Source organism: Limulus polyphemus, unplaced genomic scaffold, assembly GCF_000517525.1.
Source record: "Limulus polyphemus unplaced genomic scaffold, Limulus_polyphemus-2.1.2 Scaffold515, whole genome shotgun sequence".
NCBI lineage: Eukaryota > Metazoa > Arthropoda > Merostomata > Xiphosura > Limulidae > Limulus > Limulus polyphemus.
In genome coordinates, this window is record NW_013666125.1 from 238,353 (window position 1) to 254,059 (window position 15,707).

General features: G+C 35.5%; 1 protein-coding gene across 6 annotated transcripts in view; it reads right to left on the reverse strand.

The window, feature by feature from the left end:
* Positions 1 to 15,707, reverse strand: part of LOC106458791 (discoidin domain-containing receptor 2-like) — a 324,729-nt gene that overhangs the window by 154,466 nt on the left and 154,556 nt on the right. For all 6 annotated transcript variants that reach the window (XM_022385127.1, XM_022385128.1, XM_022385126.1 and 3 more), the window contains one exon: positions 4,641 to 4,685. The gene's annotated coding sequence lies outside the window, so the exon portion shown is untranslated. The remainder of the gene's footprint in view (positions 1 to 4,640; positions 4,686 to 15,707) is intronic.

Sequence of the window (15,707 nt, forward strand, 5' to 3'; positions counted from 1 at the left end):
GTCTGGAAAAGCGATACAGGTCACTATATACAAGTTGTTTCCATGACACACCCGTTCAACCATCGCACATCTCAAGCAGCTGAAGAATGATTGGGTATTGATATTATTCCGTACAAAGACATATCTTTCAAGTCGTCAGCTGCAACGCCTCTGTGCGATTGGACTGTTGAAACGGGTGCTAGGAAACCGTCTTTCTCGTACATTAAAGGGATTATAGAAAGCATTCAGGGAGAAGTGGTGTGCTTTGGGTATGATAATCTTACGACAGAGCCTTTTGCAATGGAAACTACGCCCTGTATAAATAACAAATTATTTTTAGAAAGATTGCAAGTGAGATAAGATACAAGTTTTTATTACGGGTATCTATCATTTGATAAAAGGCTGCATGCTATTTGTTTCAGTACATTTTACACGATTAAAAACAAGTTAATGCTATCAATACTTCCAAATAAAAACAACAGACAATTGGACTGTTAGTTGTTTTGTTTTTTTATTCTTACATGCCTGTATAGGTAGAAAAAGAATAAAATATTCAATTGATTTTATGACGAGTGTTTTCTAACTGTTGAAAACATTTTCGCGAATTTGTTGTAGTTTATCTAACGAACAATGTAGTATTGTGGAACAAATGTATGCGTTGACTACAACGACGGAGTCCAGGCCGTGATCGGACCAAACCGATACGAGCGCTGATGAATCAATAAAATGAACGTTAGCCACGTAGGATGAGCAACGTTTACGAATACACTGCAGTGTTTGTGAAAGTGCGCGCGTCTTGGCCTGCGGGAAATCAATGCGGATCAATTCATGTATATAGAAGTTTTATACTGACACGGGATTAGTTATGACGCCCCCGTGCTGGTCATTTGTTGTGAAGCAATGAATTCCTAGTACAAGAAGGGAGTGGAATTTTTGTTAGAATAACAGTGTGAAACCATGAGCAAAAACAAGCATTATCGCCAACTGCACATAGCGAACTACTACTGCTGCCCTGCACGTGATGCCCATCTAATGTCATTACATTGTTATTGACTTCACCGATATGTCTGGCTATCAGGTGGGACTTCTAATTAGTTCAGCTACCAATACTGGACTTGCGCTAAGTAGTCCAACTCATCCAGTATGAATGTCTTTCCCGAAGCTTTTCAAGCTTATGATGTACTTCAGATGTACTAGATGTACTTCAGCAGGGTTCCCGAAAGTGTTCTGTTTCGAGAGTAAATAAAACCCAAATTAAGAGCAACAACTATTTTTAATAACTTGTTTTTAAAGTTCATATGTCATGCTGTGTTGTAGCCTAAAGAATGCATAATTCTTCTCATGGTTCATGGCATGCGCGCGTTTTACTGACATCACGACAGTACAAATTGCAGCGTTAAGCGCCCCTTTTGTGACGTTATTTTAGTGTACTTCAGCAGGGTTCCCGAAAGCGTTCTGTTTCGAGAGTAAATAAAACCCAAATTAAGAGCAACAACTATTTTTAATAACTTGTTTTTAAAGTTCATATGTCATGCTGTGTTGTAGCCTAAAGAATGCATAATTCTTCTCATGGTTCATGGCATGCGCGCGTTTTACTGACGTCACGACAGTACAAATTGCAGCGTTAAGCGCCCCTTTTGTGACGTTATTTTAGTATCTACTGACTGACTGACAGACAACACACTACTGCATAGTGGTGAGACTGGTTAAAACAGGTGACCCCCTCCAGGGGGCCTTTCGGGGAAAATACAACGCCTAAGTTAAAGTTTCGGTTTAACGTGTCTTTTGTAAACTGGAATATGTACAACACTTCACATAAAGCTATATATATGATAGAGGACATAACACAAATAACTTTTTTTCTACATAAGAAGGTGCAACTACACAATTATCTATCTATCTGTCTATCCATTCACCTATCTATATGTATATCCACATCTATCTATCTGTCTATATTCAAAACAGATTTGAGCTCAGACCTTTGTTTGAAGTAAAAGCCTTACAATTGGCATTTAAAAATACTTCATTATTTTGCCACACTTATTTAACTTGGTTTAATCTAACAAGCTATATATATTACGATATACAAGTATAATACAAATTAGTTTTATTATATCATGAAATATTGGCGCTAGTGCCAGCACAACATATATCGAACTTCTAATGATGTCGAGAAAAATACCTAAAGAGAAATTAATTGTTTAGGCCTAACAAAATTTGACACAAGCCATGTCGTTCTTACCCCCGTCATCATTTACGCTTTAGCAGTGAGATCGAAGAAGAAGAAAAACAAACCAAAAAGCATTTTTAGGAGGAATGAGGGAAATCTGTCATGCCCGCGGGTGATTTCTAAAGAAACAGGAGAGTCGCCACACTTACGCTAAAAGCTCACAGTTTTTTTTTGTTTTTTTTAAATTTTTATGGTAAGCAGTTTCGCTATTTTTTGTTAGCCCATAGCGATACGGTTTTAGCAATTGTCCTTACTATACTGAAGTGTTATATATAAATGTTTTCAGCTTAAATTTGAATACAAAACCGTTATTGAACTGTTACGAAATAGCATCTATTTGTGGCTAATACTTGGCCAAATAAAGAAAAGAGGACATGAAAACAACATATAAGTTCGCGAAATTAAGTAATCCCAACATTTCGGGTGTGTTCTAAACAGTAAGTTGTAAGACATTAAGCGCATGCTGTAAGTATGATCAAATTTATTTAACTGCCTGCACTTCAAAGTAATTAGCGCATCATGGTATCGCTTCCGATGGTTCGAATTTGGGGAAGAGAGAGAGAAACATCAGGGTTAGAGGGAGTTTTTATTTGTTTGAATGAACTGTAGTTTCAAGAAAAATCGCAAATCAATCTATCAAGTTTTAAATACCCGACTTTAAGACTTCGTTTTTTTTGTCCGGACATTTTACAAGCCCGCGCTTTTTTATTCAGGGAAGAAGCGTAAATACGTCCGTCTGTCTGTCCTCCTTGCTTCTAGAAGCTGTGAATCCCGGCACCTGCTGATTCTAATCTTTCTACTAAGCTTTTCCAGTTGTACACTGACGGTTATAGACGCCTTCTGATCGGTTCACCTAATGTTCTCTTAACTACTGTGTAAAACAGAGTGTACCCAAAAAATGTACCTTCAGAAAGCAATTCAAACTGAATTCAGTCGAAAGACTTGTAGATCTTAGCCTTCTTTTACGGACTACTCAAAAACAAAAGTCTGAATTTTACCACGAAATGATACATACAGAAGTTTATAGTTTCAAAGTAATTAATATTATTTCTTGCCACAACGAAAATATATATATATATATTATACATTCTATTGATTTGTTGTTTATGACATTAACATTCAAATTAGCGATAACGTTAATAACAAGAATAATGTGTATTACAAAAACACACATACGAAACAGAAAAAAAAAAGATGACCAAGTGTGAGCTGTAACAAACACACTTAACTTTCTAAAATAACCAAACCAACCATCGGTCATGTACGAATCGAATTTTGGGTCTCTGACATCCTTGAACTGACTTGAATAAAACTACAACAGCTATAGATAATGAGGTTTCCCTATTGGCAGAAAGTCAATCCGGTCGAGTTAGTAACATTAAAATCCATCATCAGTAGTTGAAACGTCTCAATGGTTCCGGTCAGGATCTTTCAAGGCATTGATAACCAGCCCGCCAAGCTCCCTTAGCGGCCTGGTTGTGGTCACTCAGTTAGTGTTAAGTCAGCAACTCTTAATCTAGTATGGATGTATCCTGAAGACATGTCACAGTTTCTCAGAAGCACTCTGAATTGCAATGTCCTGTTTTTATCCAATGAAACGCATCTCATAACATCGGGTCTGCCTTTATTGAGATGGGTCCTGATATTATTCTATTGAAGACTTGAGCTTTGAAGTGAGTTGTGATCATGAAATACAGTCATTCTGGGGAAGTGAGACTCTTGAAAACATCACGTGACAATAATAAGTGGAGAGGCGTTGAGAATCAAAAGAGGCAGATGATAAGCTGGAGCCAAGCCTCTTCAATAACTTCTTCGAGGTGTTTGGAAAGCATTGGACATGCTTAAAATAACAGAAACGACTAGTTTTCTTAAGTTAATAAAATGTCAAACTATATAACACGACTTTGACGAACACTTCAACAAATATACAGATTCAATTAGAGTACTTGCTCAGCACCGAGCTTGTAGAAGCATCGATTGTACAGAACATGAACCAAGGTTTAAATGAATCTAGGACACTGCAAGTCTTTGGAACTAACCAGAGCTCATTTTGTAGAAACAGATGCTTGCCGTTAGTGTAGCACGTGGCTTTGTTTTGCCCTAAAGTGCCGCTATAATTTAATATATCAATTCAATATAGTTGTGGTGAGTTAGTAATAGCAGTCCCGCTGACTGAGAATAATGTCGCGAATCATAAATTAGCAACATACACATATTATGCTTTGGAAAAGACGCTAAATCAATTATTATAGTACAGCACAAGTAAATTTACTTGCATTTTCTTTTTCTTTGAAATAGCTTTCGATGAAATTTCAAAAAATATAAGTTCGGTTAAATTAAAAACTTTCTTTTACACTTAGAGTTTAAAATTAGTTTTAGACACTTAACAAGATTATCAAATAAGAGAACAAAAAAGAACAAGTCTACATACCGAAACGAGAGGTGTCCAATTCTTGATTTCTTGAACAATTCCAACCTGAGAAAAAATGACTGAGATATAGAACAGTTGGAATTTTGATGAATAATATATTTCATGTCTTCATGTTTCACCTTAAGATTGAACAAATAGCAAATGTTTGAAACGCTTTACCTGTAAACGTATTTCGCATTTCTTTTTTTTTCTCGAGAAAGGTGAGTTAGAAATTTTAAAATTATTACTTTAATAAAGCAAAACCACTAGTTTATTTTCATAGGTTTCACTGAAATTGATGTACTTTTACGTTAAACTCACTTGTTTCTGATTAGAAGAGGAAATAAATATCAAAAACCAAATTAAAGTATTTTATGTGAAGGTGCAAATAATCATAGTTTCTTTTCCTATTAAACATAAAGTTACACAATGATCTATGTGTGCTCTACTATCCCAATGTATCGAAGATAATCTGCGTTTAAGTTTGTCTCTTTGTTTGGTTTTGGTTTTTGAATTTCGCGCTAAGCTACACGAGGGCTATCTGCGCTAGCCGTCCCTAATTTAGCAGTGTAAGACTAGAAGAAAGGCAGCTAGTCATCACCACCCACCGCCAACTATTGAGCTACTCTTTTACCAACGAATAGTGGGATTGACCGTCACATTATAACACTCCCACGGCTGAAGGGGCGAGCATGTTTGGTGTGACGGGGATTCGAACCAGCGACCCGCAAATTGCGAGTCGAGTGCCCTAACCACCTGGCCATGCCGGGCCGTTTCTCTGTTGCTGAGGCCTGTGTGCGCTAACCATTCTTAGTGGAGACAGCTAGTCAACATCATCCACCGTCAACTCTTGAGATATTCTTTTACCAACGTATAAAGGGAATTGTCCATCACGTTATAACATCCCATAAATGAAAGGCCTGCGTAGGATCTTTTGAATAAATATGGATAAAGTAATAAACAATCTCTGGAGTAAAACCGTTATTGTCATAAATCTTTTAACTAAATACGGACAAAGTAATAAACAATCTCTGGAGTAAAACCGTTATTGTCATAAATCTTTTAACTAAATACGGACAAAGTAATAAACAATCTCTGGAGTAAAACCGTTATTGTCATAAATCTTTTGAATAAATATGGACATAGTAATAAACAATCTGTGGAGTAAAATCCTTACTGTCATGAATCTTTTAAATAAATATAGACATAGTAATAAACAATCTCTGGAGTAAAACCGTTATTGTCAAGAATCTTTTGAATAAATATGGACAAAGTAGTGAACAATCTCTGGAGTAAAACCGTTATTGTCAAGAATCTTTTGAATACATATGGACAAAGTAGTGAACAATCTCTGGAGTAAAACCGTTATTGTCAGCCACGTAATTTTTTTTAGAATATCGTTAGGGTGCCCTTGAGTATTGTTTTCAAAACGTTGAAGAGAAAGTGTTTGGAAGAGTGTCTGTTTTTCTTGTTTTTGTTTTCGAAATTGTGATCAATCAATATACTCTACGCCACGGATATTTTGATTAGAAATGGTATAAAGTTAGATGTCGCTTCCTGTTTAATTAGTACTAAATGTTTATTTTAATTAATTGTCGAACGATGAAATGAAATGGTTAAAGTACAAAGTTCAAGCGTAACGTTAAAAGCTAAGCCTGTTTCTTTTGGACCTTTCATTTACGTTGAAGTGTTATATACTTTCACATGCTCAAGGGTATTAATGCTGCACATGTATACAACACGTTTCACAATAAATCGAATCTATACTTGTTGACTTATATAAATTTCGATAATGGGAGTTTTGTGGATAATTCACTAATTTCCATATGTCAATAACTGTTAACTCGTCACCGTTTATTCTAAAGAACTGAAACAACTGAGGATATATATATATATATATACTGTCTTTAGCAAGCAGGAGTCTAATACTTAATAGCTACTTCACTAGATCTTTCCGTAAGTCATGTGATTCGAAAAAAGATGCTTTCACTTTGAAAACCCCACGGGGGTTCACAAACAGCAACTTTTACTTGACAATAAACCTCGCTAGGCGACAACAATACTTCCTACATTGAAAGTTACGGAAAAGCAAACAATACCGACTCTAGTTTTCTATTCACGTTCACGATTATGCAGGAAATCCAAGTCATCAAATAATGACTTTTTTAGTTGTCATGACAACATTATTGTTGCCTCGAATAGAACCTTTCGTTTAGTTTACACAAACAAACACGATTAACACGTAAAAGACCATTTACTTAGGCATACCCTAGGCGCATGTGTTTGCTATTCATTTACAATATTTACTTTCTTGCTCTTCCCTATTTTGTAATAAAGAGAAATGTAGAAAGAGGAGCAACACTAAAATAATACTAACTGTATCATTATCGAAAACAGCTTCCTTTCATACAAATATTTCAAAATTGTTTATAACTTTTATATTGAATAATATCGAATGATAACAAATTCGTGTTTGAATGGTAAACATTCAGACAATTGTTGATTAAGCTTCTTACTATTAACGATACGCATACGCTTTGATATAAAATCATATCGGTAGCTATCATTTGGTCGTTCAACCTTCGAGTGCACATGATTACCTGTCCAACCCAGATATTGTTTTCTCTGAGTTTTACAGTACATTTTCTAGCCTGACTTTAGAATTTATGTGATACCAGTGCTGTGCTGGTTGTTTTAAGAATTGCTGAGAAATCACGCCTGAATTCACTAAGAGCTATATTTTGGAACTAAAACAACATTCTCTCTCGAAGCTTGTCACGTCACGCCACGCGAGAGATGTGGTTTGCGTTCTTACATTTCTGAGATTTACAGATGACAACAACTTGAAAACCAAATTGAGATGAAATATCCTGACTAATGAAATAGTGTATCCACACCGCTAATGCACGACCATTATACTAACGAGGACTCTGAGACCAGAGTGATGACACTGACCGAACAGGAAGTGAGTTCTCAAAACTGCCGAGCATGAAAAAGCGCGTGACTGACTAAAATACTGACCAGAACCCCGGAACAATAGACGAGTAGATCATAACCTTGTATGTGTTTTTGTTAACCTAACAGTTACTGAAATACCCCAATGTTTAGGATCTAAATCATACATTTTAAGGTTTAGATTATTATTTCTTATTGCTGGTTGTTTGTGAATATTAAACTGAAAACTTAGCTATATTTAAAATCAAGAAAGGACATGTGGCTTTAAACAAAATTTTCACGGAATAATAATGTGTTCGCGGACTAATGATGTGCCGAAATATAAATCTTAATTATATCAAAATACTTAGACATGACTCAAGAAAGGTGTAACCTTTTCACGAATATTTTAGGTGATAGGGTTTTCGCGCAAAGCTACACAAACAGGTGCATGCTCCTGGCCACTAATGATGGAAAGCAGCTAGTCAATAGAACCTACCGCTAACTCTTGGGCTGATGTGGTCTGAGAGAATAATGGGATTTAACTGTCTTTTTATTTTATTTTAGCGCACCTTCTGTCCCATATGCAGAGCGCATTTTTGCGGCAACGGACCGCGAACCTTAAACCCTTAAAATTACATCAACCACTATACTATGCTCAGTTCTAGGTGCGTCCGATCATGTTCTATCTGACGATCGTACAGCGTAGTTTCCGTTGCAAAATCTCCTTGTCGTCTAAAGCAAATCACTCCTCCTTGCAAGCTTTCCATAATCCATGTAGTGTATGAGTACGACGGTTTCCTAGCGCTCGTTTCAACAGCCCAATCGCACAGAAATCCATATGCGTTACTTTTGTCGATTTGACTGATATGCCTTCGTATGGAATAGCATGAATATTCCATTTTATTCTCCAGCTGCTTGAGGTATGCGACGGTAGAACGGGGATGCATATTTTTGATACACCATAACCTCTTGGTCCCGTTTCTAGGCGGAGATCCTTCTTGATTATGTTGCGGATAGTGTTACGTGGGGCAAAATATATCCCCGTCTTAAAAATTTTAAATCCACAATCTAAACACATTTTTATGATCTTAATGTGTAAATATTTTGCGAAATAAAGGGCTGTAACATACCCTTCCAAAACGCAATCAATTTTCGGAAGCGTCATAACACTTCCGTAACGCCAAACAAAGTCAAAATGTAATAATTTGGTAAATGCAATTCCACCGCGACTTTATGTCGGCTGTGATTGGTACGTGACTTGATCTGCATATTCAAGTTCGTTTCTGTTAACCCTGTAGATAGAAAAGTCGTAAATAAAACTTTATTCATTAGGTTTTGAACTACCATTCTTCTTGCCCCCCAGTAGCACAGCGGTATGTCTGCGGACTTACAACGCTAGAAACCGGGTTTCGATACCCGAGGTGGGCAGAGCACAGATAGCCCATTGTGTAGCTTTGTGCTTAATTCCAAAAACAATAAACCATTCTTCTTCAGACTTTAGATTATTGTTCTGAAACAATTAATAAGTAAAGTTACTAGAAATCAAGATCATATAATTCTAATTTTTAAGTCAGCTTATACTTCGAAAAAAATAAAAAGTAACTTAATTAAATTGGTAATATCATGAATTTATGTTTCATATAAAAAGCATTAAGTAGTAAAAATCTTAGTAGACAATATTTAAGTACAGGTAATAGATGAAACAAGCTCAGAGATTGGTAAGCTAACAGCTTTGTTCAGTATAAACGGATAAACGAACAATATTTCAATAACAATGTTCAAGTATAGGTAATAAATAAAACGAGCTTAGAGACTGATAATACAACAGCTTTGTTCAGGATAAATGAACAATATTTCAATAGTAATGATTAAGTATGGGTAATAAATAAAACAAGCTTAGAGACTGATAATCCAACAGCTTTGTTTAGGATAAATGAACAATATTTCAATAACAATGTTCAAGTATAGGTAATAAATAAAACAAGCTTAGAGACTGATAATCCAACAGCTTTGTTCAGGATAAATGAACAATATTTCAATAGCAATGATTAAGTATGGGTAATAAATAAAACAAGCTTAGAGACTGATAATCCAACAGCTTTGTTTAGGATAAATGAACAATATTTCAATAACAATGTTCAAGTATAGGTAATAAATAAAACAAGCTTAGAGACTGATAATCCAACAGCTTTGTTCAGGATAAATGAACAATATTTCAATAACAATGTTTAAGTATGGTTGATAGATGAAACAAGTTTAGACATTGATAATCCGAGATCTTTGTTCAATATAATCAAATAAACGAACAATAATATCAATAAATTAATAATCTGTGTTAGAAATAAAATAAATAAATAACACTATGTTGTTAATCTTTTTTTCTAAAAACCTAGTTTGTAAATTATGTAACTGAAATTGATAATAATTACAATTCATTTACTTAAACTAGTTCACATGAAATATAATTGTCGTTGTTCATGAAAAGTAATTATATTAATAGCGCCTTGACAACTAAATTTTAATGTACAGTATCGTTCCCAACAATAAATTAGCCCACAATATTATCTTGTCAACACAATATATGATTACACACTCTTGGATCACTTTATACTGTGATTATACAGTGTTGGCTCTAAATTACAGCGCATTATTACCTAACGTTTAGTGTATGTTTTTATGCTTTCATTTGTAAATCACAGTACATTTTCATACAATACTATTCCTGATTTACAGATATATATATAATTTACACAGCACTTAAATCCGAAGAGCTCAGTTTCAGACAATCCATTAAGGAACTCAAGAGAAAGCATAAAAATATAAATAAGCAGATGAATAAATATACACCATAACATAAGCAGCTGAATAAATATACACCAGAACATAAGCAGCTGAATAAATATACACCAGAACATAAACAGCTGAATAAATATACACCAGAACATAAGCAGCTGAATAAATATACACCAGAACATAAGCAGCTAAATAAATATACTATTCAGCTGCTTATGTTCTGGTGTATATTTATTCAGCTGCTTATGTTCTGGTAATATACACCAGAACATAAGCAGCTGAATAAATATACACCAGAACACAAGCAGCTAAATAAATATACACCAGAACATAAGCAGCTGAATAAATGTACACGAGAACATAAGCAGCTGAATAAATATACACCAGAACATAAGCAGCTGAATAAATATACACCATAACATAAGCAGCTGAATAAATATACACCAGAACATAAGCAGCTAAATAAATATACACCAGAACATAAGCAGCTAAATAAATATACACCAGAACATAAGCAGCTGAATAAATGTACACGAGAACATAAGCAGCTAAATAAATATACACCAGAACATAAGCAGCTGAATAAATATACACCAGAACATAAGCAGCTAAATAAATATACACCAGAACATAAGCAGCTGAATAAATATACACCAGAACATAAGCAGCTAAATAAATATACACCAGAACATAAGCAGCTGAATAAATATACACCAGAACAAATATATTTTAGAAATTATGGGAATTGTTTGACTCCATTCACTGAAGAAGAAGATTAAAAAGAAGATGTACTGAGAAACATTTTATGTCGCTTCAGAGTGGACAAAATTGATGTTGCAGTATAACCACATCCACCAAGAAGTAATTGGTTTAGTCAGTGGATCACTGTCTGGAAAATAAACTTATTCTAACATAATAATTCACGATTATCTAAATCTTCTTTCTTAGCTTACTTTTTTTCCAAACAAGAATATCGCATTGGAGCACTCCTGCATGTGGTCTCGCCTAGTGGATAGTTAGCTCTTTTTGAGTTTATCAGTACTTAACGAGCGCCCTCTCAGAAAGTGGTGGGCAAATATTTTCTCAATTCCAGGAGCAACCCTTTTGAAATATGATTCATGTAGAACGCCCCCTACCACTGTTACATTATACAGACATACAAGATATTTTAAACGGTTAAAGGTTAACTTAGGACAAACAATATATTTTAACTTTTATGATGCATATTGTTTGGTAACACACCTAGTAAATAGCGTCTTTTTTTTTCGTTTCATTTTTTGGGAGCTGTAAAAGTGTCCTCAAGTTAACATTTATTATGCTAGTTATCTTCAAAGGCAACAGAAACAATTTTTTTCACACAAGAACTTATGTTCAACATTTGTTTCATTGAAACACAGAAAATTAAAAAAGAAGAAGGGCCAGAGTACTTGAGAGTTCTTAGCGTTGGACAGGTGTCTCTTGTTTACGTCGTTAATCAACCCTCAGATACTTATGGCTTGAAGAGCACTGACACACGCTATTAAAGTAAACAAGAGGAATTTTTAAAATATGTAGTCAAGAGAAGACAAAAATAGAATTCGTGGACTACTCACTTTGGCCCAGCGTATCCAGGTGGTAAGGGTGCTTGACTCGCAATCTGAGGGTCGCGGGTTCGAATCCCCGTCACACCAAGCATGCTCGCTCTTTCAGCCGTGGGTGCGTTATAATATTACGTTCAATCCCACTATTCGTTGGGAAAAGAGTAGCCCAAGAGTTGGCGGTGAATGGTGATGACTAGCTGCCTTCCCTTTAACTGCTAAATTAGGGATGGCTAGCGCAGATAACCCTCGTGTAGTTTTGCGCGAAATTCAAAACAAACAAACTAACTATTCACTTCACTTAGGTATAAAAAGGCTATGACTGAAGACAGTTTTATGAAAATATTGGACGAGTATGATGAACAGATAATTTACTTTATTATATTCAAGTAATGATGAATGTGGTCAAGTTCCATTATCCACAATCAAGTAAATAAATAAACTTGCACACGGATATATCGTATAATACCAATATGACATTTTTCATTAATGTAATCTCGTGTTGATCCGCATACCTGTTAAAATTGCGTGGTTATTAAACTAGTTGCTACAGATAAAATATTTAATATCCCAGTTGATTGTCTCCCGGTTTGACGGACTTACAACGCTAAAATTCAAGGTTCGATTCCCCGCGCTAGACACAGCAGATAGTCCAATGTAGCTTTGTTATAAAACAGACAAACCTTATTATTTAATTATAAACATTTCAAGTTAAATAAATTTCTCTTTGCTTATGTAAGTATTGAGTTCAAGTCGTATATCGTGAACCAATTCCTTTTTAATTAATATATATATATATATAATGTTTAACAGTGTATCATTGTAAAGTTACTATTACTCGTAGCTTCAATGTAACGTTTCGAAATTTATCTTAACACTTTTTATTTTCCTATTGTGTAGTACATAAAGCCCTTCTCGCACTAAAGCCTACCCGAGGGCGTGGGCCAAAACTATATTCGAGATGACTGCGATTAATTTTCGACAAAACTGGGGGGCCAGAGCAAAGGGTGGGACTGTATCTTACTTTGTCTTCACTATGCCCTTTCACTGGGGCGTGGCGTACTTCCACACGTTGATTTATCAACATACTTCATAACTCCGAAGGATCGAAGCTAGTAGTTATTGACTCTTTCCGTGTAACAATAAATTTCTTGAATTCCGAATACATATGCGAATGCTAATCCTGTAGTGTTTATTTTTTTCCGGATATTTGCACAAAGCTAGCTACGTTAGCCGTTCACAAAGCTAGCTACGTTAGCCGTTCACAAAGCTAGCCACGTTAGCCGTTCACAAAGCTAGCCACGTTAGCCGTTCACAAAGCTAGCCACGTTAGCCCTTCACAAAGCTAGCCACGTTAGCCGTTCACAAAGCTAGCTACGTTAGTTGTTCACAAAGCTAGCCACGTTAGCCGTTCACAAAGCTAGCCACGTTAGCCGTTCACAAAGCTAGCCACGTTAGCCGTTCACAAAGCTAGCCACGTTAGCCGTTCCTATATTTGATATGTACAACGTATGGGAAGGCAACTCACTAATTGTTAACTCTAATCGAATAGTGGAATTTCCCCAACACTCTTATAACGCACCTACGGACCCAAAGTGAGGAGCGTGATTTATTTAGCGGGAATGAGACATGAACCAAAGACCTTCAGATCCATGGTCCGACGCGCCAATCACTACTGCACTCTCGCCCTATCACTCGTAGTGTTTAACGTCTTGAATTTTTAAGAGTAACTTTTCTAAAAGCTCGTAGTCATGAATCGCAAAATCATTCGCTTAATGGGCATGGATTGGCTATGAATAACCGGGTTCGAATCTGTGCAATACCACATACTGTCCCCTCCACTATAATCTGTGGGTGCCTTATAAAAGTGAAAATCAATTCCTTAGTGGGTGGTAGGGTGAAGCTGACTGACTGCTTTTCCTCTGGTTAGTAGTTCAAAATTAGGAACAACAGCAGATAAACTTAGTAGCTTTGCCCAAAATACAACCTACAAATACATTGTCCATCAAAAAAATAATAAAAAACTAGAAAAAAACAACAACCATTGAATTTAATCATTTATAAAAAGGGGTTATCTTTAATTAATTGTAATAGTTTCTCTAAAACAAATAACAAGTTATTAAATTAAAAATAATGGCTAGTGACGAAATTTAATATTCTGTATGACTGGTAATGTATAGGCTGTTCTTTGGTGGGACACTTCCTTATCATAGCAACTTTAAGGACTAACAAAACAAAATCCAGAAGAGCTGTTAATATTAATAGCGTTTGGGAAGGCTCGAAGAGGAAAGAAATAACATGTGGTAGAATGTGATTTTGAATTTTAACGAAACGGTTCCTTGTTCGTTTCCTGCTTGTACGAAACTCGTGATCAAAACATTAAAATGTTAAGTGTCGTGGTTATTACTGGTGTTTAAGTAGTTAGTAATCAAGTATGTATAAAATAAATTGGGAAATAACGATGCTGTGTAGGAAAAAAGTTGAATATCAGTAAAGAATACATGGCTTATACTTAGAAGTTTTGGAAATGTTACGTTCTCAAGCGCATTTCTTCATCGTGTATGAGAACAAGGTGGTATTGTTTTAGGACATGAATGAATAACAACTCTTCAGAAATGACAGTAATTTTTATCATTTCAGCGTCTTGAACACACACACACACACACCTCAATTGTCGATGCAATTATTTCGATCACTGCTTGCTCCGTTAAGAAAATGAGGCCACATTGTTCATGTTTCTATACACTCTTTCGTTTTAAAACATAAGTTGTTATTTTACCCACCATATCTGAAGACAATCATCTCGAAATGCAACGTAATTGTTTATTATAAAAACATTTATTCGCTTCTCTATGAGCATCATTTGCTTCATTAAAACATTAACTAGAACTATATTGTTATTTACTGACCAAACTAAAACGAGAAAATGTCTTCTTACCAACAATAACGCCTACAGTGTCCGAGTACACGTTGTGTTTGGTCGTGTTAATACATGTGTATACAAACACACACATATATATATATATTGATAACCTAATAACCTGCGGTTTACGAGGAGTTTCTGCTTTGGGAACATAATGGTGCAGACCACGAACTGATCTTGGTAGATCATAATAAAAGCCAATTAACTCTGATTGCAGGGAATGATGTCATTGGCCGCATTGCAACTTCAAAATGGTTTGTTACACGTATTTAGAATCAAGTTCATAAAAGCGATTCACCGGGAGCATCGCCTTTTCGAGAAACACTAGTAAAACTGGAACTGTTTGGTTCGCACGTTCTATCCTACCTGACGTATCCATTATTGTTAAAACACTAGTAAAACCGGAACTGTTTGGTTCGCACGTTCTATCCTACCTGACGAATCCATTATTGTTAAAACACTAGTAAAACCGGAACTGTTTGGTTCGCATGTTCTATCCTATCTGACGTATCCATTATTGTTAAAACACTAGTAAAACCGGAACTGTTTGGTATGCACGTTCTATCCTACCTGACGTATCCATTATTGTTAAAACATTAGTAAAACCGGAACTGTTTGGTATCCTCGTTCTATCCTACCTGACGTATCCATTATTGTTAAAACACTAGTAAAACCGGAACTGTTTGGTTCGCACGTTCTATCCTATCTGGCGTATCCATTATTGTTAAAACACTAGTAAAACCAGAACTGTTTGGTATGCACGTTCTATCCTATCTGGCGTATCCATTATTGTTAAAACACGAGTAAAACCAGAACTGTTTGGTATGCACGTTCTATCCTATCTGGCGTATCCATTAT